Source organism: Pinus tabuliformis, chromosome 2_1 (genome assembly GCF_031772625.1).
Source record: "Pinus tabuliformis cultivar Carrire ecotype Pingquan chromosome 2_1, CPIR1, whole genome shotgun sequence".
NCBI classification, from domain to species: domain Eukaryota; kingdom Viridiplantae; phylum Streptophyta; class Pinopsida; order Pinales; family Pinaceae; genus Pinus; species Pinus tabuliformis.
The window spans coordinates 180044884-180072855 of record NC_142299.1 but is presented as its reverse complement, the minus strand read 5'-3'; the positions used below and the strand labels follow the sequence as shown (position 1 = coordinate 180072855).

Genomic DNA, 27972 nt, shown 5'->3' with positions numbered 1-27972 from the left:
AGAAAACTGATTTACATCACCTACTTGTATTCTTCATTTAACAAGTTATTTTAAGAAATATTCAGAAAATATAAATGTAAATACACTGCAACCTACACCTCTATATAGATTATGTACTGAAAAATGAATGAGACAACCATGCAAAGGACACTTATTTTTGGACTAAATGTCCTTGGGAAAACCCAATGCGGGAAAATCGGTGCAACAACTATGAGGGTTTTCTATTATTAAGAAGAAGTTTTGAATACAAATGCTGGTTGCCCTCCCAGCAAACCAGTGATAAAGAAATACAATGGCGGAGAACTTGAGTGAGTTTTACCTCACTTCATCCGGCAAAATCCCACTGTTCTGGCAGCAAAATTGGCTGGCCCCAACTACAACTTTGCTGCCCCTTCGCAGTAACTGCGTGGGCTTGCGTGGAGCTCTCTGAGGCTTTGCGTCAGCACTTCTACCCACTGCGTCAGCTTTCCCGACTGTTTCCGACAGTTTCCCGACTTTTTGTGTGGAGGGCAGCTCTTCCTCTGCGCTGGCCCTCCTGGCTTTGTGTCAAGGCTACGTGGGCCCAGACTGGCCCAACGTCAGCTCTCCCGACTACTGCGCTGCCTCCACAAGTTTCTCTCCACCTCTTTGTTTGTATTCGTGAACTATCACTGCCCCTCAGCTGCAAGATCTCCTCAATCGATTTCCCTCTTGAGAACTTCTCACCTCAGAAAATCGATTTCCTCAATCTCTCTGTGTATCCTCTCCAATTGACCCCAAGCCTCCATTTATACTTTTCCTGTTGATAAATCAACGACTAAGATTAAATTAGATTTGATCCTCGTCTCTTAAAAGCATCTCACCATATTTTCATTAATACCCATTAATATTTTATTTTTCTTAAGTTTAAACTTAAGAACCCCATTAAAAATAACAATTATTTTAGTAAAATACAATCCAGGTGGAATTTCACCAAACGATTTCTGGGTCTTGGAGATTTCATGTGTTCTAGCTCCTCCACAAAATTTCGGAGCTAAAGCACATTTGATGCTACCCAAAAATCAACACTCCCTCTTAGCGAGAAATGTGCTTTAGTAATACTTCCCAGCGAAAGTATCACACTGATCCACAACATTGGTGCTCTGTGCTGCTGATGCTCGACCTGCTGCCCCTCATCCACTGCGCTGCTGATGCTCGGCCTGCTACCCCTCATCCACTGTGCTGCTGCCCATGACACTGCCACTGTCACTGCTAAATCTGTACTGCAGCGCCCTCTCAATATGTTGCATCATGCTACCTATAGCACTTCCATTGCTAACTACTTCAGTGCTTCACTGCAACTCAGTTGCTGAGAAGTAAGCAACTGAAAAGTCAACCAAAAGCTGACATGCTGGTCAGTCTGGATGTCCCTGGACGCTAAAGCTACCTTTGTTGCTAATTTGTGCTAATCCTCTGATGCTATTGCGCTGTTGTTGTATTTGCTCTGTGCCTCCTGCAGTGCTGCAACACTCCATTGCGCTGCTTTAGACTTTGGCACTCTAGCTATGCCATTGTTGCTCTATCATCCCTCGCACCAACTGACTCCTGTCATTCTGCTACTGTCATTAAGGGCTTCTGTAGCCATATGTGATCCAAGAGTTTGGGCACCTCAAGGATCCAGCCCCTTCCAGATGACAAATTTGGATGCTCCATCCAACCTGTCCTGACCCCTCAGTCCATTAACATCCATCTCTGCTCAACTGAGTGTCGAACAAGTTCTCTTCTCCCTCTTTCGCTGCTGCCCCAACAAAAATCAGATCTGGATTTCTTTGGCGCTATAAATCTTCTAAGGAACAAGCTCCCTCTGAAATTTGATTTCCTTCACGGAAATTATACTGCCAACAATTGTTGAACCACCCCTCTGATCTCTCTTTGCTATTGCTCAACACTGGATCTAGATTTCTTGGCAAGAAATCTTCTGAGGAACTGATTCCATCTACTTTGATTCTGCCCCACTAGGTATTGTTCTGCACCAACAGAATCAACACCCCCCCAGCAACTCGAGATGATATCTACGCTGCACCTCTAGCCACGTAACTGGAAAAACGAGACTCAACAGTCTCTATGCTGGCCCAACAACCATTGCGCTTCCCTGTGCAGCAACAATGTCACCCAATTAGGCTGACGCAGGCTCTGCGTGAACCTCCCTTGGTGATTGCGTCACCCATCCTGTGCTCTCTCAGGGAAAAACTGCGCTGTCTCTCGGGACAACTGTCTTCAGCACAGATTTTACTTTGTTCTTTCGCTGATGGCTTCAGTCCTCCTTGATCTGCAATTGCTCTGATACCATGTGAAAATTTATGAATCTAACAAACCAGAAATCCTACTGCAGAAAACTGATTTACATCACCTACTTGTATTCTTCATTTAACAAGTTATTTTCAGAAATATTCAGAAAATATAAATGTAAATACACTATAGCCTACACCTCTATACAGATCAAGTACTGAAAAATAAATGAGACAACCATGCAAAGGACACTTATTTTTGGACTAAACGTCCCTGGAAAAACCCAATGCGGGAAAACCGGTGCAACAACTCTGAGAGTTTTCTATTATTAAGAAGAAGTGTTGAATACAAATGCTGGTTGCCCTCCCAACAAACTAGTGATAGAGAAATACAATTGCAGAGAACTTGAGTGAGTTTTACCTCACTTCACCCAACATAATTTGGCAGCAAAATTGGCTGGCCTCGGCTACAACTTCGTGCCCCTTCATAGTAATTGCGTGGATCTGCATGGAGCTCTCTGAGGCTTTGTGTTAGGCTTTAGCAGGTCTGCTCACTGCATCAACTTTCTGGATTGTTGCGACAGTTTCCGATAGTTTCCCGACTTTCTGTGAGGAAGGCAACTTTTCCTCTACGCTGGTCCTCCTGGTCCTGCGTCAAGGCTGTGTGGGCCCAGACGGGTCCATCGTCAGCTCTCCCGGCTACTACGTTGCTTCCACAATTTTCTCTCCACCTCTTTCTTTGTATTCCCGAACTATCACTGCCCCTCAGCTGCAAGATCTCCCCAATCGATTCCCTACTGAGAACTTCTCACCTCAGAAAATCGATTTCCTCAATCTCTTCGTGTATCCTCTCCAACTGACCCCAACCCTCCATTTATACTTTTCCTATTTAGAAATCAACGACCAAGATTAAGTCGCTAATCAACGACTAAGATTAAATTAGACTTTATCCTTGTCTCTTAGAAGCTTCTCACCCATATTTTCATTAATACCCATTGATATTTTAATTTTCTTAAGTTTAGACTTGGGAACCCCATTAAAAATATTAATTATTTTAATAAAATACAATCCCGATGGAATTTCACCAAACGATTTCTAGGTCTTGGAGATCTCATGTGTTCTAGTCCCTCCACAAAATTTCGGAGCTAGATCACATCCGATGCTACCCAAAAATCAACATCCAAATGTAAGTAGGGAGTGGCAAGGGTTGTAAGGTTCTTGGTAGCTTGATCGTTTCCCCTTTGTTGCGTTGACATACTTCACATTCAGCTACAAAAGGAAAAATGTCGTGCTTCATGCCAGTCCAAAAGAAAAAGCAGCATGCTCGTGTAGAAGTCTTTTGAAACCCTAGATGTCTTGCAACATGATAGGAGTGCAACTATTCAAAGATGCGGGTTTTGAGGGAGGAGGTTGGGGACAACTGTTAAGTTTAGGTATGTTCTATGCTTAGAGCAATTTATTTCAATTTTCATAGTTAGCTCAATATCTTTTCTAGATTAGCAATCACATCAGTATTAAAGTAAACTGCAGATAGAACATAAACATAAATCGCAAAGGACAAGCCAAGACAAGAGGACACAAGATGTGGTGCTAGCCAGGGACAAACCCCAATGTGGGGAAACCCTTGATCAATTCTTCTTATATGTTCTTCAATAGTTCAGCAGAGAGAGAGAGAGATAGTACATTTACAACATAAGTCAACACTTTGAATTATCTAGATAAGAGCATAGATCATCTCTAAGAAGATGATACATGAGATCAGTTGAAGACATGCTGCTTCAACTGATTCTCCAAGGTGACTCCTTCACCTATCATCGTGCTGCATCTCGTCATCATGCTGCACCTCACCATGCTGCACCCATCATCACAATGCTGCATCTTATCATGCTTCATCAATCATGACAGTACCCATCACTGTATTGCATCATGTACCCTCATGTGCCATTGCTGCACCTTGTTTTGCCACCATGTGCTTGCTGCACCTTGCTTACCATACTGCTGTCCCAATTGCTATTGCAGCACCATGTCTTGTCACTTTTCCAATTGCTATTGCAACACTGTTTTGTCGCTGTCCCAATGCTTACTGTTGTCCCATATATCTTGACAACACTATGTACCTTGCTGTCCCATATATCTTGACAACACTATGTACCTTGCTGTCCCATATATTAGCATTGTTGTACTAGTTGCCTTGTTGTCCCATGCATCTAACTATCAGTCCACAAACAACCCTCAATTCGCTGCATGCTACTGTTGATTTCTGCCTAGGGTTCTGTGCATGTACTTGACTAGTTAGGGCACACCAACAAGCCTAACGTATAGGGAGAATACCCCTGTTTGCCTCGCTGTCCTTAGAGATGACTGCGGCCTAGTTAGGAGGTCCTTTCTCTCCCAACAACTGCTGTAATAGTCCCTTACTGCGTCCCTATAAACAGAGATATACACCCCAATATCATGCATAAAACAATCATGAAACTCACCACTAGTCTGCGCCCTGATTTGCACGGTAAGACTGCTCCAATGTGTCACCTCAAGCCATCCTTCTTGCCTCATGCAATGACTAAGAGCTGCAGCTCTTCTTCCCTAAAATCTGCACCTAAAATAGTCCACAAACTCGGACCTGCCTCAGCCTTCCTTGCTCCTTAGGATTGCATTAGGGCATCCAACGTTAAGGCTGCTTTAGGTCTGCGTTAGGGCAACCTTCCGGTTTGTGTCTAGGGCAGCCTTCCATCTGCGTCTAGGGCAGCCTCTCTTCCTCCAATGTCTAGGGCTTCCACTCCTAGATTTCTTTTCCGCTAAACCCAAGACAAGTGGAGAGAAATCAAGATAGAAGTGTGTGTGAAATGACTTTCAAGTCATCTCCTTTTATACTAAAATGTTGAGCACATGTGGGGTTTATTTGGTTGCTGGCCGACCTTGACGAATTGTCTTATAGCACAAATATATTCATAACTCCATGAATAATTATCGGAATCGGATGATCTTTAGATCAATCCTACACCTCTCGATGAAAGGGATCCAAGAAAAATATCAGCTGCCATAAATAAGATGACCCACATGGAGTTTGGCCCTAGTTGCCAATTTTAACACTCCATCTCAACTAGGGAGAACTCCATCCGCTGATCCATATGTTCGATTATACTATCTCTGCTATCAGTGCCTTGTACTGCTCTGCTCTGCTGAATCATGAAGAAGAAGAATTGATCGAGAATGTCTCATACCATTCTCTATTGACCCGAAGTCAGTTCCATATGAAGAGAATGTGTCATATCACTCTTACTGACCCGAAGTCAGTTTTATTGATCCTAAATCAATATCACAAGAGAGTGTCTCAAACCACTCACACTGATCTCAGATCAGTTTCATTGATCCCAGATCAATGGAGGTCATCCTAGCATAGGGAGTACGGTAGATACAACGATGCGTCCATTGATAGTACTACTATGGTCCCTAACCCCATTTCCCTGCTCATTGATTAGATGAGAGGTACTTCCCATGAGTCCCAGATTGCATGGGTAGGATGCCTCGGCAGGAGAACTAATCATCCTGTCCATAGGAGAACGAATCATTCTGTCCCATAGTCGCCACGAGAGAACTAATCATCCCGACCCACAGGAGAACTAATCATCCTGTTTCACAGTTGCTACGGGAAAACTAATCATCCCGACCCACAGGAGAACTAATCATCCTATTCCACAGTTTCCACGGGAGAACTAATCATCCCGACCCACAGGAGAACTAATCATCTTGTTCCACAGTCGCCACGAGGTATCACAGGGGAAGGTTGAACCTGTCATCCTGTACATAACGCACCACCAGGGGAGGGTGAGTCGCCCTGTGGTCGTATGTTGCTCCAGTAGGTACCCCAAGCCCCCAGAGCTCCCAGAGCTCAATGCATGCAACATGCAAGACCCTTATAAGAAGGTCTCTCAATGACTCCAAGTCATTCGGGAAAGTTATAGATTTGACCGTTCCCCGGGGCTTTGAGAAAATGTCTACGACCTGTACATCAGTCTCAATGCGATGGAGCCTCTTCGCTCATCGACTTACCATATTCTAGATAACACAGTATCTGATGTCTATCTACTAGAGCAATCATCGAATACGAGATTCCTCAATAATCGAATCCCCCCTCTAGTTGTCACAGAGAATGACAATGGTATTCATCATGTGTACAAACAACTCACTTAAGAGCTTCCGCAACCAGGCAGCGTCACACGAGATCATACTCGTAGCTATGTATTCGGTCTTGACGGTGCTTATAGCAACCGACTTCTGCTTCCTGTTCATCCATGATATCGAAGCAGATCCAAAGAGAACCAACACTGAGAAGTGCTTTAGTGATCCTTCACACTGCCTGCCTAGTCAGCATTCGAATAATCATGCAGTTTCATATTTCTGGAAGTGTATCTTAATCCATGAGAGATTGTGCCCCGAAGATACCTCAGAAGATTCTTGGCACCAATCCAGTGAGGCTCAACCAAATATGAGCTCACAATGCTAACTGCAAAACATATATTCGGACAAAAGTTCACCAAGAACATCAATGCAAATGAGTTTATGAAACTCAGAGGCATTTCCCAAATCTGGTCTGTCATCACCACCATATAACTTCTGAAAGTTAAGATCCTCGAGGTAGTCACTGGCTTGCAGTTTACCATTCCACATCCGGAATCCAACTCCCTCTTACTTCTGCAAGTGAGAGGGTCTGCACCTGTCAGAAATAGGTCGTCCTCAGAAGGTGCCGGTATGAGAGGTCTATCATCCACAACCTTCGAGCAATGGTTTGGATCGGTTTCACTCCTAGTGAATCTCAGCTTCATCAAACAACTATCAATCCTCTCATACTATGCCCAAGGTGTTTTGCTTCAAGCCATAGAAGGCTTTCTTCCACCTGTATACATGAGATTCTTGATCATGAATCTCAAACTCCTCGGGTTGTTCCAAACCTGTGGACCTGCTACATGAGGGGAATGGTCCCCTTGTGAGATTTTCCTTCGATACATCTCAGACATGTACCTTAATGCTCCTTTTGAATTCAGGCATCCCTATTGTCATCTTTCCATCGATGAATGTCACCTTGAAACCTTTGATTTCCATTGCTGAAATGGACACTAGGTTCTTCTTTCGATCAGGTACATAAAAGAGATTTTGTAAATGAATTGAGTTACCCTCATTCAATTGAGGAGTAATATCCTACACCCTTTTCGGAATAGGTGGCACTGGCTACAAGTATAATCCCACGATTGTTTCCATCTCTACTAGATTCGAGAGAGCACCCTTTTATCCAATGAGGTGCCTTGAAGCACTACAATCAATAAGCCAGATTCCCAAAGAATCTGAAGGAGAGGGCTAATACAAGATAACGCTTCTTTATCTTATCAGAAACAACATTTGATTCTTCATACCTGGGGTTCCTTGCTTTCATTGAAGAGTCGATTGTATCCTTGATGACCTGCATTACATGTCATTCCTCTGATCATTGAAGATGTCCCTGGAATGATTGTTATCATCATCAAGTGATGTGTCCCTACCATTCAGACACTCCTTCGCATAATGGTCGAACTGCCTTTCCTTCCATCCTTAGATTCGGACTTCCCATAGAAGTGATCTTTAGGTAGGCCATCAGAAGCTTCCATTGCGCCACTCTGATAATATTCTTTGCTCCGACTTCACCCTCGATGAATTTGAAGAGGGATGAGGAACCCATTGATCCTTTTGTCCTTTCCCAACTGTCTTTGGTGATTGCTCTTTCACTCTTGCTTGGGCTTTGTCTTCACCTTAGCTCCGATACCATGTTAAGTTTAGGTATGTTCTATGCTTAGAGCAATTTATTTCAATTTTCACAGTTAGCTCAATATATTTTCCAGATTAGCAATCACATCAGCATTAAAGTAAACTGCAGATAGAACATAAACATAAATTGCAGAAGACAAGCCAAGACAAGAGGACACAAGATGGGGTGCTAGTCAGGGACAAACCCCAATGTGGGGAAACCCTTGATCAATTCTTCTTATCTGTTCTTCAATAGTTCAGTAGAGAGAGAGAGAGAGTACATTTACAATAGAAGTCAACACTTTGACTTATCTAGATAAGAGCATAGATCATCTCTAAGAAGATGATACATGAGATCAATTGAAGGCATGCTGCTTCAACTAATTCTCCAAGGTGACTCCTTCACCTATCATTGTGCTGCATCTTGTCATCATGTTGCACCTCACCGTGCTAAGAAGATGATACATGAGATCAATTGAAGGCATGCTGCTTCAACTGATTCTCCAAGGTGACTCCTTCACCTATCATTGTGCTGCATCTCGTCATCATGCTGCATCTCACCGTGCTGCACCCATCATCACAATGCTGCATCTTATCATGCTTCATCAATGATGACAGTATCCATCACTGTACTGCATCATGTACCCTCATGTGCCATTTTTGCACCTTGTTTTTCCACCATGTGCTTGCTGCACCTTACTTACCATACTGTTGTCCCAATTGCTATTGCAGCACCATGTCTTGCTGCTGTCCCAATTGCTATTGCAGCACTATGTCTTGCTGCTGTCCCAATGCTTACTACTGTCCATGTGCCTTTTCTGCCATGTCACAACTGTCCCATGTATCTATACAGCACTATGTACCTTGCCGTCCCATATATCTTGACAGCACTATGTACCTTGCTGTCCCATATATTAGCACTATTGTACTAGTTGCCTTGCTGTCCCATGCATCTAACTATCAGTCCACAAACAACCCTCAATTCGCTGCATGCTATTGTTGATTTCTGCCTAGGGTTCTGTGCATGTACTTGACTAGTTAGGGCACACCAACAAGCCTAACGTATAGGGAGAATACCCCTATTTGCCTCGCTGTCCTTAGAGATGACTACGGCCTAGTTAGGAGGTCCTTTCTCTCCCAGCAACTATTGTAATAGTCCCTTACTGCATCCCTATAAATAGATATATACACCCCGATATCATGCATAAAACAATCATGAAACTCACCACCAGTCTGCGGCCTGATTTGCACAGTAAGACTGCTCCAATGTGTCACCTCAAGCCATCCTTCTTGCCTCATGCAATGACTAAGAGCTGCAGCTCTTCTTCCCTAAGATCCGCACCCAAAACAATCCACAAACTCAAACCTGCCTGAGCCTTCCTTGCTCCTTAGGATTGCATTAGGGCATCCAACGTTAGGGCTGCTTTAGGTTTGCGTTATGGCAGCTTTTAGGTCTACGTTAGGGCGGCCTTCCATGTGTGTCTAGGGCAGCGTTCCATGTGTGTCTAGGGCAACTTCTCTTCCTCCAACGTCTAGGGCAACTTCGTTCCTCCAACGTCTAGGGCTTCCACTCCTAGATTTCTCTTCCACTAAAACCCAAGACAAGTGGAGAGAAACCAAGATAGAAGTGTGTGTGAAATGACTCTCAAGCTATGAAACCGGATTCGTCCAAAACAAGCCACGTGTCCGAATCCCACGAATCTGACATGATTCGATGGGAATTCGAATCCTAAAATGGGACACCACGTGTCCTAACAGGACACCATCGAATCCCGGTCGTGTCCCGTTAGGACACTTCGTGTCCCGATTTTGGGATTCGAATCCCAAAAAAGTGAGGGTTTATGAGGTTTATGAGGGAGGGTTTATGAGGTTTATGAGGTTTGTGAGGGTTTATGAGGTTTATGAGGTTTGTGAGGGTTTATGCAGATATTTGAATTTTGTATGTACTATGCATGCTATAATGTTACTAACTTACTTTGTAAACAGTAAAACTAACATCTAGATGAAGATCTATGTTTGAAATCAATGAATTTGTATCATTAATGAGAATTTGTGTAAGAAATATCTAATTTTTAATATATATATATATATATATTTAATAAAATAATATATAATGAATCCTACGTGTCCTGTTCTGGGGGGTCAACATGTCCGAATCCGACACTCAAATCCCCGTATCCTACGAATCCCGAATCCCCGTGTTAGGTGACTTAGCTCTCAAGTCATCTCCTTTTATACTAAAACGTTGAGCACATGTGGGGTTTATTTGGTTGTTGGTTGACCTTGATGAATTGTCTAATAACACAAATAAATTCATAACTCCATGAATACTTATCGGAATCGGATGACCCACATGGAGTTTGGCCCTAGTTGCCAATTTTAACAACACTACCTGATCTTTATGGCGAAGAACCTCATCCTTCCAAGAGTAATCCTCTAAGGAATTAGGATCTACTCGTAATCTGTTAATACACTGGGACAGAGAGGGGTGGGACTCGGGAGAACCATTCATGAGGGGCTTCTTCAATCCAATCTGGCATGGGTAGAGAGAGGGATAAAAGGGTGTCCTCGTCCTCAAATTGGTGCAATAAGGCATCAACCACTACATTGTCATGCCTCTTCTTGTAAATTATCTCATAATCATGTCCCAACATTTTTATGAGCCATTTATTTTGCTGTGGTGACAAGAGATGTTGCTCTAGGAAATATTTTAGGCTAGGATGGTCAGTTCGGATTTGGAAATGACGCCCCAATATGTATGGTCGCCACGTGTCTACTACATGTAATATGGCCATCATTTCTTTCTCATACATAGGTTGACCCAAATGCTTGCCACTGAGTTGTTGACTGGTGAAGACCAATGGTCTACCTTCCTGCATTAATACTGCTCCAATGCCTGTACCTGAAGCATCACATTCAATCACAAAAGGTTTTGTGAAGTTTGGTAGGGCTAATACTGGGGTGGAGCACATGGCCTGTTTGAGAGCCAAGAAGGCCTACTGAGTTGCGTCAGTCCAGAGAAATTAATTTTTCTTGAGAAGATTAGTGAGGGGCCGGGCAATGCATCCATAATTGCTGACAAATTTGTGATAGTAGCCCGTGAGACCCAAGAATCCCCTCAAACTCTTCAAGGTTTTTGGTTGGGGCCAATCTTGCATTGCCTGAATCTTTTTCGGATCAACCCTCACTCCTTCACGACCCACAATGTGTCCCAAATACTCTACTTCTTCCATGCCAAAGGAACACTTGGATAATTTGACAAATAATTTGTGATCCTGGAGCAGTTGCAATACCTGGTCAACATGCTGAAAGTGTGTGTCCCATGTTATGCTGTAGATGAGAATGTTATCAAAAAAGACCAGGACAAATTTTTTGAGATATGGTTTCAAAAGGTGGTTCATGAGGCTCTAAAAAGTGGATGGGGCATTACAAAGACCAAATGGCATGACCAAGAATTCATAATGGCCTTCATGAGTTTGGAAGGCTGTCTTGGGAATGTCAACTTCCTTCATCTGTATTTGGTGATAGCCCGAGCGGAGGTCTAGCTTGGTAAAAAATTTGGTACCATGCAATTCATCAAGTAGATCATCAACTATTGGGATAGGAGATTTGTTCTTGATAGTGAGCTTGTTAAGGGCCCTAAAGTCTAGACACACGCCATTCACCGTCTTTCTTTAAAACCATGACCACTGGAGATGAATAAGGGCTGGTGATAGGATGAATAAGACCATCTTCAAGGAGTTCATTGATGATTTTTTTTCAATTTTGTTCTTTTGTGCAAATGGATATCGATAAGGGAAGACATTTCGTGGTTGGGTACCTGAGAGCAAAGGGATGCTATGATCATGTTGACCCCTAGAGGGTGGGAGTTCCTTAGGTTGTCAAAGACCTGCTGGTGGCGATCCAATACCTGTTGCATGTCCGGATGAATGTTAGCAGGGGTGGATTCAATGACTTGGATGACATTAAATTATGCTACTATCCCATGATGACCCTTGTTAATACCAACCTCCCCCTCTTCTGATGCAACAATAATCTTGTATCCCTCCTGCAACCTTTAATTTTCATATACATTTCAAGTTATTGTTACAGCCTAGCCATAATCAAGGTAATTAACAACAAAAGTGAATAATATAAAAAGTAACAATGAGACTAATAAGAGTATTGTCAACTGACGATAGGATAAAAAGAAACCAAATTCGAGAGGTCAAATATCTTCCCTTTCACAGGCCACATACAAGGCCTGTACTCCAAGGTTTGAACCTAAGTTGTTTCATAGTTGCTCCTCGTCCCATGTACGAACTCAAACTTTCAACCCTTCTTAAAGGACATTAAATTGCCTCTCCTCTACCTAGTTGGTGGCTATGCTAGTCCTCAAGTGAGCATTCTAAGGAAATGCATGCTAAAATAGCAAATGCAACTCTAACGCAAGGTCCATATCAGATATTTGTATGATTAATTTGGGTTTTCAAATTCAATATTAAACCAAAGTACATTTTGTGAGAAAGCCTTTGGTGGGTTGTAGTCACACTGAAGTCTTTTTCAAAGCTTGCTTTATTATGCTTGTGTGCACTGAAGATGAAATTCTTAACGAGTCTCGGTTGTTTTGGTGCCAGACATGCATGTTTTCCCTCCATCACGGGAAATCATTCTTTTGATGTCATGGCTGCTTTATTTCCATCTCTACTTCATACCAGTGCAAGTACAAGTTATGTGCACATAACAGTTTAATCCTTATTCTTATTTCTTGTCTGCATTAATCCCAACCCATTGCATTACATAGCAACCAAACCATTCCGTTACTAGAATTGACTTCGTCTTCTCAAATTTCTGTCAAATATAAAACAGAGAAACCATTGCTTTTCATGTGTTTTCATAAACTAAAATCACAACCCAACTCGAAATGTTTTCCAATAAACATTTATATACAGAGAATGCTGATACCCATGCTTTTCTCTTGCAGGTCTCCAACAACAGATCACTCATGCTGGGAAAGCTACTCCACGCTGACTACCTTGTCAGTGTATTCAATCGGAATACTTTCTATGCCTTCCAACTTACGACAATGTATGCAATCTGCAGCAGTACGGCTGAAGCATGCTGGTTTTCATCTTAATAGCAGAGTCAAGTGTCTATTTATGGAACATGTTGATCAGACGGGTGCCGGCAATGACCCATATGAAGAAGAGAACCTCAAGATTTATTCACAAATGCAAGAGGCAGGCAGAGAACCAAACAACTATTCTTTGTCAGCTCTGCAAGAGGGAAAATAATTCTTCATCAGATAGTTGAAATTGGACACGAGTCTGATGCTTTTTTGGGGCCTGCTCTCATAGATATGTATGGTAAATGCAGGGTATCAGAGATTGCACGTGATGTGTATGCCAGAATGAAAGAGGTGTCACATCACGGAATGCCATGATTGGCAGGTATGCATAGAATGGTTGCCTCAATGAGGCCTCAGAGTTCTTAAGCAAATGCAACAGTCTGGTGCGAATCCAGACCCTGTAACCATCATCAGGATGCTCTGGGCATGTGCATATTTGGCAGCTCTGCAACCTGGTGAAGACATTTATGAGTACATTATCAAAAAAAGATTTGAATCTGATGTTTCTGTGGGGAATTCACTGGTAGCTATGTAAGCCAAGTGCGAGTATTGATATTGCGTGTAGAGTGTTTGACATAGTGCATATGAGAACTCTGTTTTTTTGGAATGCATTGATCTTGAATATGCACAGAATGGATGCTATGATGAGGCCTTAACTCTCTTTCAACAAATGCAAAACACCAATGTGAATCCTCACACGGCCACAATTGTAAGCATCCTTCCAGCATGTGCTGAGTTAGGAAATCTGCAGCAGCATAAGGACATCCATGATTATGTCATTGGAAACAGATTTGAGTCAGATTTTACCGTGCACTACTCTCTTATAGCTATGTATTCAAAATGGAATGCTGTGGATAGAGCATGCTAGTGGTTTGGAAAAACATTAAAAAGTGGTGTGGCTGCCTGGAAGGCAATGATTGCTGCGTATGCTTAAACTAGACATGCTCGTGAGTCATTGATGCTCTTCCATCAAATGCAACTTGTGGATATGAAACCTAACCCAATCACTATATTGAGTGTGATCCCTGCATGTGCCCATTTAGCTGCTTGGCAACAGGGCAAAGTCAGCCATGCTTATGTATTCAGTAGTGGATTTGAGTCAAATGTTACTGTGGGGTTTGCACTTATATGTATGTATTCCAAATGTGTGCTGAGAGAGATTGCATGCCAATTGTTTGATAATATTCCTTAAAGAAATTTGAAAACATGGAGTGCAATGATTGTAGGGAATGCACTATGAACATACAGGCAGGTAAAAATACTCTCGCACTTTTTTTTTTCCCAATATGCAAGAACCAGACGCAAAGCTAGGCATGCAATCATGTAGCCTTGCTAGAGGAGGGTTGGTAGTGTTTTGAATCCATGATTCAAGATTAAGGGATAACAGTCCAATATCTATTAATATGCATACTAATTGCTTCGAACATTTGTAGAATTTGCTTTTATGTGGGCTCTCTTGACCTTCCCTTTATTATTTTGTTATGTCCTTGGGGACATATAGTGATCGCATCAGCATATTAATCTACTCCATAGTATTTTAATTATTATAGTTCGACTTAGGGTTTGCAATTTTTCTATTTAAATTATTTATAAAAAATTATTTATATGCCTTCTCATTGGTTTGTAAGTACATGATATCCCCCTCAAGCATTTGCACCAATAGTTGTGGCAGCGGTGATCATCATGCATGGTGCACAGGCCTAAATTATCATTGCTGATCTGTTGAGCAGGTCTGCAATGTGGAGGATGATCTGCACCTTGCCATTCTACCACCCTCACACATGGATGTACTTCATCCTTAGATTGTTGCAGATTGTTAGCTCCTCGTCATTCCCATCCATATTCTAACTTCGCTGTCCAAAATGTTAACGACAAATGATGCGAGTCATAAAGCCCGACTAGAAACGAGGAGTTTTTGAGTTTGACACAGATTTACCAGGGTGAAATGACCTATTCTTATCCACCATTGTTATCTCCAGAATCTCTATAACACAAGCCATCTTGTCTCAACAAGGTCTTCCACATGACGCCAAAGATCAAATCTTATAATAGGAATTGTTAGGGATGTCGGGACCTATGCCATTGCCTTAGCCATTTCTAGTGCATGGATATTTGCCTTGGACTTCCATCATGCCTTCACGTTTGAGCTTCGAGTTGCACTCCTCCCTCTATCGACAAGACAACCACATTATCCTATAGATTTACCTGGTGGACTTGGTGCAGATGCATGGTAAACCAATGGAAAACCCCTTCCTCTTATCCTATGTAACCGAGGGCTTGTTGAGCCTGCAAAAGACATGGTCTCTAGGAGCTTACAAGCAAAGAGCTCGATGGCTACATTAACTTGATCCTCCACCTAGAGCAGTACTTCAAAGCTTCAACTATTACCCTCTGGTAGCTGCCATTAAAGGTAAGCTCTTCTTCCTGCTTAAGTATGAAGAGTGTGCTTATGATGTAATCCTTATGCTTAACTATGCCCTCCATTGTAAAAAGTACAACGATTGTTGGGTTGTTTTGCTGTCCATGAACTTGAGGAAGCAAAGGTGTTTTTATTTAAGCATTAGAAATTACATTTATGTTGCCAAGGGCTTGATGAACAAGAGGCTTGAGGGTATGTTTTTAGGGTTGGGGAAAAGGAGTACCAAGCATTTTGATACTGAGACCAATGGGAAACTTTACCTAGACTTAACAAAGGGTGGGTTAATGCCATTGGGTTTGTGTTGAATGGGAGTCTTTGTGTGACGAGTTGAGAAGAGGTTGAGGATACCTAGTGATTTTTCTGACCTAGAGGTGAGGATAAATCAAGTTTCAATGTGTTTGTGTGCAATCTTAGCATGAGTTTGGAGACGGAAAAGGGACTAAAATGAAGGAAATTAGAATTGTGGTGGGATAAGTACTATGTTGTCTTTCTCTCTACTTTGTTAGAATTTCAAGCCTAGGTGATTATTGTCCTTATGATCTCAATCAAATAAGTAGATTGACGTTGAAATTAAATGTCAGACCATAACATCAATCACACACAACTATAAATTACACTCTGGATGAATAAAACTTAATATATCATACATATAGGTAATTAATCCGAATCAACATTCATTCGTTCGAAAAAAATCACAAGGAAACCTCCACACTCTTCCTAAGAAAAAAACATGCACGGACACCAAAAATGACCTAAATTGACCTTATACAGACTATTGAAAAACCTAGAAATAACAGAAAACTGTTGTAAGACCTATAGGACAACTTGTATGATATGTCCATAACCGTACTAAGATATCTATACAACTGTATGGACTTCCGTACAAATGTACATAATTGTATGGACAATTGTCTCGTACTATGTGGCATGTGTTTCTGGTTACCTACCAAATTGGGTAACCCCATAGGAGGAAAACTTTCTCCTACATTTGATAATCAATTGTTCAGCTAGACAACCAGTAGCCCCTGCCAGCGACCATTAGACAATGGTATGCCATGTGCCTTTGCCATTTTCTTCCACTATGTGCCTCTCACCATTTGGCACTGACACTTGGATGAAGGCATACTACTATTATAAAGGTACTTTGATCATTTTACAATCGGGCGCTTATACTTGTTTGTTTTGGGTATTTAGTATGAATAACGAGGTGATCTAGAAGATTGATAGACCTTGACCATAATTTTGTTCTCTCACCTTACCAAAGGTGTTAATCTTTGTCCCTAGTCTAGTGGGCCTCTCTTAAGGCCCTTTGGGTTATAGGAGGACCACTACTTGTAAAGCCATGATTGAGATAGTGTCCCATTTTCCATATTCTATACTTAACCCTTTTCATATCACATTACAAGATCCATATCTCACCTCCATTCTTCAAGGACAACTTGTCATTGGTTCTTGGGGATTTGGAACTCATATGTCCACATACCTTGAGTAGGGCCCAAACACTTTGCATTGATAGGTTGATGCAAACAAAAGAAAAGAAAACATACCATGGCCATAATAAAACAAAAGAAATAAAATCAAAATGCAAAAGATGGTCGTGACATAAAGATTAGCACGTGGGCAAAAGCCGAGCATGAGCTCTACCTCCCTCGTATGGCCATCACTTAGTTCTTGAGCACATGATGCTCCACTACATCAAAGAGGAACCCTTGCATGTCCCAACCACAAAGAGGAATAAACTGGCTCATCTTAAAGGGGTAATAAATCTATCACATCATTAAATGTAAGTTCTAAACCCTGAGCTATAAGCAGTAATATAAGGAATAATCAAGAAGTAAAAGGCTCACAAGAGGGTGGGAAAAATCAAGCCGAGTTGGTAGCTCATGCATCAACGAATGCTCCCTCCTCACATCTATACACTCAGGATGTGGACACCCCCATCCGCTGGTGCCTTTGACCACGAAATTTGACCATGAAGTTTTCTCCCCTCCATTTCCACATTATTATGCACTAATGCCTATCAATTGAAGGGTGGACCAGGAAATGTCACTTTCTCTTAGGGGTTGGAAGAACCTAAAAGAGTTGACCATTAGCCACCCCTACCAAAGGAGAAACCACCTGTGTGAGAATTTGGTCTTGATTTTGGAAGGTGATTTTCGTTTGAAGTATAAATATGTCCTTTACATTTAAGTTTGGTTCACTTCGATGCATTATTGATCTTAGTCTTTGATGGATGGTTGCTTTCACTAGAATCCATATTGTTTCGTTAGGTGGGTCACCACAACCAAGTCTTGAGGGTAAAAATAGGTTACTCGATTCCTACTGCATCAAAGTAATTATATTTCTCCTACTTGTTAAATTAATTGAACAAGTTATTTGCAATTTTCTACGACAAACACTGAAATACATACATTGCAGCCTACACCAAAATAAACTACGGAAACTAAATACAACACAGGAAAGAAATAATAAGCACACACATCTACACAGTTATTTTTGGACAAATGTCCACGGAAAAACCCAATGCGGGAAAAATGATGCAACAACTCTGAGGTTTTTATTATTATGCAGTAGTAATTTCTGAATACAACTTCTGGATGCCTTCCCGACAATCCAATTACAGATAATATCACTGACAGAGAGATCTGTGAGATTACCTCACACTATCACTGGAAATCTTGGTTGATCCAACCCTTGAATGAACAACTTTTGACTGCCTCTGCGTAGTGTCTACGTCAGCCCAACGTCACACTATCTAGGATTTGCGTCACTCTTCCTGGCTGATTGATTTGACTCTGAGATTCAGACTTCTGCTCTCCCAGTCTCACACCCCGACTTCCAGCTACAGAAATCGAACCCTCCAACAAGTTTTGGACTTCCTTAAGGATTTTGCGCTGCCTCTACGTGGGCTTGTGTAGCTCTGCGTCAACTTCTTCTGGCTCAGCGCTGCCTCTCTTGGATCTCTCTTTGCCTCTTCTGCTGAGTATTCCTGGATCAAGAGAAATCTCCAACTGGAACTATCCTTGCCCGTCACTGCAAAAGCTCACTTCAAATTTATCACTGGCAGCTGCTTTGCTTCAGAAATTCGATTTTCTGAGCTCTCTTTGTGTGTCCTCCAAGTGCCCATCAAGCTTTCTCTTATAATCCACTCACTAATGAATCAACGACCCATATTAGATTCTAATCAATGGCTAGGATCATATTGACTTGATCTATGCCTTCTTTTAGAAGTTACACCCACAGTTTAGGTTAATACCCATTAATTATTTTAATTTCCTAAGTTTAGACTTAGGGTTCCATTAAAAATAATTAATTATTTTAATAAAACTGTATTTGGGTGGAATTTCCCAAACGATTTCTTGGTATTGGAGAATGCATGTGTCTAAGCCTCCCTGCAAATTTTGAGACTTAGAGCACATTCGATGCTACCAGAAATTAACACTCCCTCTCAGCGAGAAATGTGCTCTGGCAATGCACACTGTTGAAGCATCACTCTATTTTGTAACATCTTCTGCGCCGCTGAGGTCTGACATCCTGTCCACCAACTACTGCGCAAATGTTGCATCTGTACTACCGCTGACACTGCTACTGTCAACACTGCATTCGTACTACAACTGCCTCTCAATTCTGCATCCGTGCTGCTGCTGTCACTACCACTGCCAACTGCATCTACACTGCAACCTTCTCCAACTGCTGCTGCTACTGAATCAACAACGTAAAAGCTTCCCAAATTACTGAATTGGTGTTCAATATGATGTATCTCATTGCTGGAGTTCTAACTACTGCTAGTCTCTGCGCTGATCCTCTGAAACCTCTACGCTACTGCTGACCTCTGCTCTGTGCCATCTACACTGCTGCCAACTCTGCTCTGCGCTGCTGCTGACCTCTACTCTCTGCAATCTTCACTACTGCTAACTCTACTCTGCGCTTCTCAGTCTCTGGCGCTACTAGCCACTACAACTGTCACTCTAACACTCCTTTGTACCAACTGACACTGGTCCATCCTGCGACTTTTGATCTGGGCTCCTGTAGCAAGGAATTGATCTGAGAGGTGGGCTCCTCAAGGATCCTTCCCAACTGTAGCTCTCTGCGGCTACAAGACCAAATCACCTCACCTCACTCCTTGAGGTACGGTTGTCAACATGGCGAAATATGACATACTCATACTGTGGTTGCTACTGCTCTGCTGATGCTTCTATGCTGCTGCTGCAACTACTGCAGTAATGAGTATGATCTCCCTAGATCCCGGAGTCCTAGCTTCCATAGGGCTGCTCCCTTTGAAACTAGACTCCCTCTGAGTCTCGATCTCCTTATGGGAAATCTCTTTACTCCCTCCTGGCAACTCACACAGTCCTCCTGCACTGGAAAATGGACTGCGAATCTCTGCACTGGGAATCTCCTAGCTGGAACTGCACCTTCATACTGCCACTGGGCAATCCACACTACGTGTGTCACTGCAATAGTCTTCCGAAAACTGACTGTAACTAGTTATGCAACTGTCATTTGAATGACTAGCTGTGTATGCTGACACTGTGATACTCCTGCGACTGATTATGTTGGGCTCTTGTAGCAAGGATATTGATCCATGTGAGAAATCTGCATCAACTGGATCTAATTTACTGCTCTTACATGGATTCTACCCATCCGTGGCCATCTCTGCAAAAATGTCGAATTACGTCCCCTCTCCTGCCGCTGCTCAACAATTGAGAATTCGAATTCCTTGGTTGGGAATTTTCTGAGGAAGAAATTCCCTTAGTGTGTCTCCTTCTCTCCCACTGACGTTATTCTCCCGGCAACTGCTGCAAAATATCTGCGTCCCAGCTGAAGATCTGCTCTGCAAGGAAAAATATGTTGCTGGTTCTGCCTCTGGAAGTTTTCAAACTGGAAATCAAATTTCTCTGTCGACTCTCTCAGAGAAATCGATTTCTCTTCAGACTTCGCCCTTCAAGCCTTCGAACTGCGCTGCCTCCTGGGATTTTGAATTCCTGCCTCTATGGGAATTTTGAACTCCCTCTTCCTTTCTGCTTCTGAGCTCTTCTGCTCACGATCTATGCTCTGATACCATGTGAAAAATCGGTTACCTGATTCCTACTGCAACAAACTGATTATATTTCTCCTAGTTAAATTAATTGAACAAGTTATTTGCAGTTTTCTACAGTAAACACTGAAATACATACATTGCAAACTACACCAAAAAAAACTGTGGAAACTAAATACGACATAGGAGAGAAATAATAAGCATACACATCTACGCAGTTATTTTTGGACAAATGTCCCCAGAAAAACCCAATGCGGGAAAACCGGTGCAACAACTTTGAGCGTTTTATTATTTTGCAGTAGTAATTTTTGAATACAACTTCTAGATGCTTTCCTGACAATCCAATTACAAAGAACTGATATAGAGATTTGTGAGATTACCTCACACTATCACTGGAAATCCTGCCTGATCCAACCCTTGAATGAATAGCCCCTGGCTACCTCTGCGCTGTGTCTATGTCAACCTAACGTCATACTTTCTAGGATTTATGTCACTCTTCCCGGCTGATCAATTTTCCTCTGAGATTCAGAGTTTTGCTCTTCCAATCTCACACCTCGGCTTCCAGCTACAAAAATCAAACCCTCCAACAAATTTCAAACTTCCTCAAGGCTACCACCTCTCCCGGATCTCTCTTTGCCTACTCTGTCGAGTATTCCCGGATTAGGAGAAATTTCCAACTAGAACTATCCCTGCCCATCACTGCAAAAGCTCACTTCGAATTTCTCACCGACAACTGATATGCTTCGGAAATTCGATCTTTTGAACTCTGTGTGTGTGTCCTCCAAGTGCCCATCAAACCTTCTCTTATAATCCTCTTGCTGATGAATCAACGACAGAGATTAGATTATAATCGATGGCTAAGATCTTATTGACTTGATCTCCGCTTTCTTTTAGAAGTTACACCCATAGTTTAGATTAATACCCATTAATTATTTTAATTTCCTAAGTTCAGACTTAGGGTCCCATTAAAAATAATTAATTATTTTAATAAAACTATATCCATATGGAATTTCCAAAAATGATTTCTGGGTATTGGAGAATGCATTTGGCTCAGCCTCTTTGTAAATTTTGAGAGTTAGAGCACATCCAATGCTACCATAAATCTACAGAGGGCACCCACTCCATAGTTACCTAGACCCTTCAAAGAAGCACATGGCCTAAGCAGATGCAATGTTGAGAGACTAGAGCCTCCTGACAACATTAGCAGATGACACATGTCTCAAAGTACATCTAGGACCCAAGACGTTGGTAACTTTGACCTGGTTTTGAGGATTCTTCATGATGATACCATAGGACCCAATGTGTCCCCAAGATAGCCTTGACACAACTTGATGGGAAGGTGTTGATTTAGAGCCCATGTGAGGATAGTTTCCCATACAAAGACTAGGGAGGGCTTGTTGCACAAGAGGAAGCCTTAACGCTGGAGATGAGGCCCTATTTGATAGTTGGAGACCCATGGAGACCACTTGATGACATCACATAGGAGCTATGGAGGTGGATTTGAGGGCATCCGTTGTGAGCAGACAACAAGAACATGCTACATTGGGCGCTGGCGAGAACATACACAAAAATACACAAAGACAAAGAGATATTTGGAAGGGAATTACAACCCAAGTTTCTATTAATATTAGTGTATATTTATACATGATAGATGTGGTTGCAGCGGTTGTACACACTCTCAACCACACATTTACTTTAACCACACATTTACTAAGGTTTGTTGACAATTACATGATGCATAATGTATGGTAGACCCTTGCAACATCTCCCCCACCCTCAATGCCTTGTTCGTCCCGAGCAAGGATGCAAAATATCTTGAACCATTGCTTATTGGAGAAGAATCTTTACTGTGCATCGACCATAACAAAGTTATCGATAAAATGAGAACTATTACCTCAAAACGAGAACGCTAGTGAAAAAACATGAAAAAACAGGCTGAAAAGAAAAGTGTTGATCCTCGAATAATTTTATTTTTTTTCGGGGTAAATTTTCAACATTTTTTAAAATGGTAGTAAAAACCAATTTTTTTTGTGCAAAAGACAACAAAAAACGACAAGTGTTGATGTTGGAATAACGTCTTTGTTTTTTTCAGGGTAAATTTTCCACATTGTTTAAAGATGGCAGTGAAAACCAATTTTTTTTGTGCAAAAGACATCATGAAAACGAAAAGTGTTGACTCTAGAATAATTTTTTTTTTTGTAGGGTAAATTTTCAACATTTTTTAATAATGATGTTAAAGATAAAATATTATGACTCCGAAAAACTTTAAAGTTTCAACGATTTTCAAGCATGACATTAAAGATAAAATATCACATCTTTGAAAAACCTTAAAATTCCAACGTTTTTAGGCATGACATTAAATATAAAATATTGCGTCTTTGAAAAACCTTAAAATTCCAACAATTTTCATTCATGGTGCTAAAGAAAAAACACTTATAATTGTTTTCAACAATATTATTGAAGATAAAATAGCATAACTTAAAAAAAACATTAAAATTTTGACAAATTTTCAACCATGGAATTAAACAAAAAATTATGACTACAAAAAAACTTTAAGTTTTCAAAATATTTCAAGTATGACATTATGAAAAAAATTTATGACTAAAAAGACTTAAAAAATGAACCCCTCAATGAAAAAGTTTTCAAAATAGTATGACATTATGAAATTTTTTTATGACTAAACAGACTTAAAAAATGAACCCCTCAATAAAAAAAAGTTATTATACAGAGTAATTTATTTTTAAATTAAGAGTGGATATTTTTTTTTGACAAAAAAATAAAATGTAAAAAAACAAAATTAACTTTTTCCAAGGAAAAAAACGGTAACTTTTTATTAAAAAATGAAAAGTTACACTAGCAGATGCATTGAAGCATTTCCAAAAGCTGCCTGAAATGGCTCGAGTGCAAACGCACCCCACGCAACGTTAGAAGACTAACGTGCAAAAAGAAGAAAAGAATGTAGAAGAGAGGAGAGAGAAGAAGGAGTCAAAAGAACTGAAATCCAGCAGTGAGTAAAAACTCACATTTCAAGTTTTTCGCCCCTTTTTCTTTTCGACCTTGCGCCACTCTCCTTGTGTGGGCTCGGTCGAAACTATGACTAACTGTGTTTCTGCTTTCTGATTGGCTGTTTCCTTGTCTGAATCTGAAGTATCTGAGTGGTGATGCCGTTTGATCCCTCCCATGCTTTGATTCTCGCTAATCTTCTCTGCCTGATTTTGGTGGTGCTTTGTGATCTTGTTTTCTGATGTAGTTTCCTCCTGAGTTTCCATTTCTTGTGGTGCCTCTGCATTCTCTGTGGGAGTGACATCCTCTTCTGCTTCTGATTCTTCGTCATCTGAGTCCGGGGGAGGGAATTGCCATCCCTTCTTCTGCTTCCCTTTCTGCTTCTTTTTATTATTAGCTTTTTTTCCTTCTGGGCATGTGCTTTGCAGGTGTCCTGTCTGCCTGCAGAGCCTGCATCTGAAAGCAGTATTCTCATAGTCTAGTGCTTGTAGCCAGTTTTGTTGTTTATAGATCAGCCTTATGTTGTCTGGCAGCCCTTTGCTTAGATCTACTTCCACACAAATGCGTGCAAAAGTGAAAACCCTTTCATCAATCCTCTCCAGATCTGTTTTGATATATTTCCCTATGCTGTTCCCAATTCCTTCCAAGACTCGTTCACTCCAGAAGTGAAGGGGAAGATTGTATAGACGGACCCAAACCGGCACTTTGGATACAGTCATGTTGTTTGGATCGAAATCTGGGAACCATGGGGTCATGAACAACCCCGATGTTCCCCAGAACCAAGGCCCATCTCTGATGATTTGTTCTCTGACTTCCGGGGATGCGAATCTAACTATAAAAAATCCCTTGGAGCATAGATGTATATCACATTCCATGGTCCAAGTTTTGAAAATCCAATGGAATAGATCCATTGGTTTTGGCCAGAAACTGTTAAAGCGGCAGATTAGGGCCTGCGTTTCGTAGGACTTTACGAAGTCATCAAGCCCTGAAGAGTCAAAGTTTAGAGCTGGGGTTTGTCCTAACTGATCCACTATGTATGGCCTAGGAATATACTTGCCTTGATCTGGAGGGGACCCTGTATCTTTGTTGCCCTGAAGAATGTTCTTGTAGGAGGCTCCTCCTTTGGGTTGCTGCTGGGATGCTGTTTTTGTCCCCTTATCCCCTCCTCTGAAATTTTTATCTTCCCCTGTGCTGCTTGTCTGACCCTGAGTAGGGGCTCCTCCCCTCAGCCTGAGATTCAAGAAGATGGTTTCTCCTGGGCTAATTCCATAGCTTCCCATGGTTCTGTTATCTTGGAGAGACCTTCTGCCATTTACCAAGTGCTGGATCTTGCTAGGGTATCCAGCCAATACCCAGATTTGCTGCTTCAGTTGCAGCACAGTACTTTCTGTATGTACCCATACTAAAAAAGATTGCGTCTCTGGGGTTTTTATGAAGATCTGGAAACGAGTTTTTGTTACCTGGTGTCTGCAATTTTGCTGAGTTCCTGCTCTGCCTGGAAGCAAAACGTTGCTGGTTGCCTTGAGCGACAGATCCACCCCGGATCTGCAATATTTGGCCCGATCGGTTGAGCATTCTTCCAGATCTGGGCCCCTGTCATGATGATCTCTCATTTGCGCCTCGCATCCTGCAAAACCCCTGTTAAAACGTTGCAAATATCCTCTAGATCTACAGAGTTTGGCCCATGCAGTTATTAGCGGAGGCAGATCTGCCCCATACCGGCCCTCGACTTTGCATGCCTGGATCAACTGCTGGGGAATGAGCCTGACAAACACCAGGCTGGCGGATCCTGTGTATATCATTCCGATCTCTGAGAGTTTTCCGCCCCCATAGTGGGCAAAAACGTAAAACGACTGCGGGTTTCTGGCCTCGAAAGGCTGTGCTGGCCGCTCCTTCAGATCTGCCTTTACTGTATTTGGCTCCTCAGGCAGTAGTTGATATGAGCGAGGTAAGTCTGCTGTGCCGAGAGCTTCCAGCGATTTCCAGGCGTTGAGCCGCGTGACCAGGGCAATTCTAGTGCTTTGAAAAAAGTCTAAAACCTCCAAAGCCGCGCTCTGACTGTCGAGCCAGGGGAGATCAGTGACGACGACCTTCCCTGCCACACCACCTCCGGTGATCGCCATGGCGGGGGTTGCATTTCCTGCGGCGGAAGGGTTTCCAGCGATGGCCATTTCCTGCGTCGCGGCAGCTGCTCTCCAACCTTCCGAGTCTTTTTTCTTGAAGTTTAAGAATTTATATCTAAAGTAAACAAAATTAACTTGTAAAAATAAAGAATTTATAAAAAAATAAAAATTAAATAAATAAAATTAGAAAATCAAAATGAAAAAAAATAATAATAATTAATTTTTTTAAAAAAATTAAATTTAAAAAAAAAAAAATACAATAATTAAAAAAAATTAAAAAAATACAATTAAGAATTAAATAATTAAAAAATAAAAACAATTTTTTTTGCGTGCGAATCGAATTTAGGTGGATTAGGTAGATTCCCAGAATCTATCTGAGCTGAGCTAATTTACATGGATCAGGTAAATTTTCAGAATTTACCTGATTCCCAGACTCACCCGCGCTCAGGCCAAGGTCGACCAGCTCAATTCTAGCCAAGTCAATTCTAGGGTTGGCCCTCGGCCGCCAGGTTAATTCTGGAAATCGACCTGGCCGCCTCGGCCATGGCTCAAACAGGGCAGCACTTGAGCAACGGCCAACATCGTCTTTCTCCTCGTCTTCATCTTGTTTGTTGAGATGCCAAGTACTGCAAGTTCGGTATTGCTACTTGTTTTCTGATGCTTGAAGTTCCTAGCCATCCATCGGTACTATAGGACCACTGTCCTTGTCAAGACTTTGATGTTTCAATTTTTTACTGAGCAGTGGAACCTCGTGGCCATCGGTACTATAGGACCACTGTCCTTGTCAAGACTTTGATGTTTCAATTTTTTACCGAGCAGTGGAACTTCGTGGGCATGTATAGATAGATGTGTAATTTCTTGATAATTAGAAGGATTTGGATGCGGGGATGGATTTCTAATTCCTTGGAGACACTTTTCACCACACGGACGAGAGTTCTCATCCACAATAACGCTTTTTGGGTAGAATGTTACACACCTTCTGGCCCCATCAATTTTCTTCGATCCTCTCGATGTTTTACATAAACATCGCCTGGATTGGATTGAAGAAGAAGATGAACAAGCGGAGGGTTTTCTTTTCGAAGAATGATATGAATATGAGCCACTTACAGGAGATGAGGAAAACTTTGGCTTCTTAGTACTACCACCCAGGAACAACGAATTCATAAAACTTTCCAGCTTGCTGCCAGGAGAGATTGGGTGCTTGGGCTTCTTGGAATCCTTACAATTTCTGGACTTCGACTTATTCTTAGCACAGTTTTTCACAGTAGATTGAAAACTCCCATCTCTAACGGATGATTTTCCATGTAAATCTCGAGAGCGTTCTCCACCAATAGTCCATTTGCATGCTTGGGCTTCACGACCCACATGATCAAATTTCTTTTATGTTTTAGCAGTAGGAATAGAAGAACTATGTATGTAGAGGGACTCCACATTTGATTATAAATTTGGGCAGTTGCAGGTGGAATCACTCATATAATCAGAAGAACACACTTTCGCAGAAGAAATTTTAGAATGAAACGACGGATGAAATTTTGTTCCGTTCTTGATATTTGTGGCCTCGGCTTTGTTTTTCAGCATTGAAAACACCGACCTTGACTGATCTTCCGCGCATTAATTTCTCATTATTCGTCCATGCAGGCTGATCATCGTCCCATTGTCTTTCGACTCTGGAAAAGCTTTTATGATCGGAATTCCTTATCAATGTTTTATCCTCCACTTACACATTTGTCGTTGCTTGACCATTATCACACTTCTTGTGCGTCGTCATTCCTTCCACATCCAGTCGACTTGAAAAAAGCTGTATATTAGATCATAAGAAACCGATGGGTCATATACATCCATTGTCTTCCAGAATGTACACTGTAGTGTTCCAGATTACCAAATAGCTTGAAACAGTCAATCACCTCAAAACTGCCCAAAAACCCAGAAATAATCTTGTTGGTTAAGAAAAGACTTAAGCAAAAAGATCATCCTAGAAATGTTTGTTTCTTCTAAATCATAATCAAAACTATCAAAGAAACAGAAAAATAGAGCGTCCATAATAACAGTTCCAATAATCTACACATACATGGAGATAGCAGTTTTATCAGAAAGCAAAATGGATCGAGAATCGCTGATGTGAAAAACTTATCCGGGAATGAAACTCCATGTAAATGACCATCTGAACTTTACCCGTTTTACCCAGAAGGCCTTTCTTTGAGCACAAATCCGCTGTCTGGTTATATTCTCTTCTTATGTAATTAATAGGAGGATGTCCTATT

The 27972-nt window shown here is 41.6% G+C and overlaps 1 protein-coding gene across 1 annotated transcript in view; it reads left to right on the top strand.

Moving 5' to 3' along the window:
- Positions 1-14340, top strand: part of LOC149199303 (pentatricopeptide repeat-containing protein At2g13600-like) — a 55916-nt gene extending 41576 nt beyond the window's left edge. The window contains exon 2 of the mRNA XM_089402372.1: positions 12985-14340. The gene's annotated coding sequence lies outside the window, so the exon portion shown is untranslated. The remainder of the gene's footprint in view (positions 1-12984) is intronic.
- The last annotated feature ends 13632 nt before the right edge of the window (positions 14341-27972 follow it).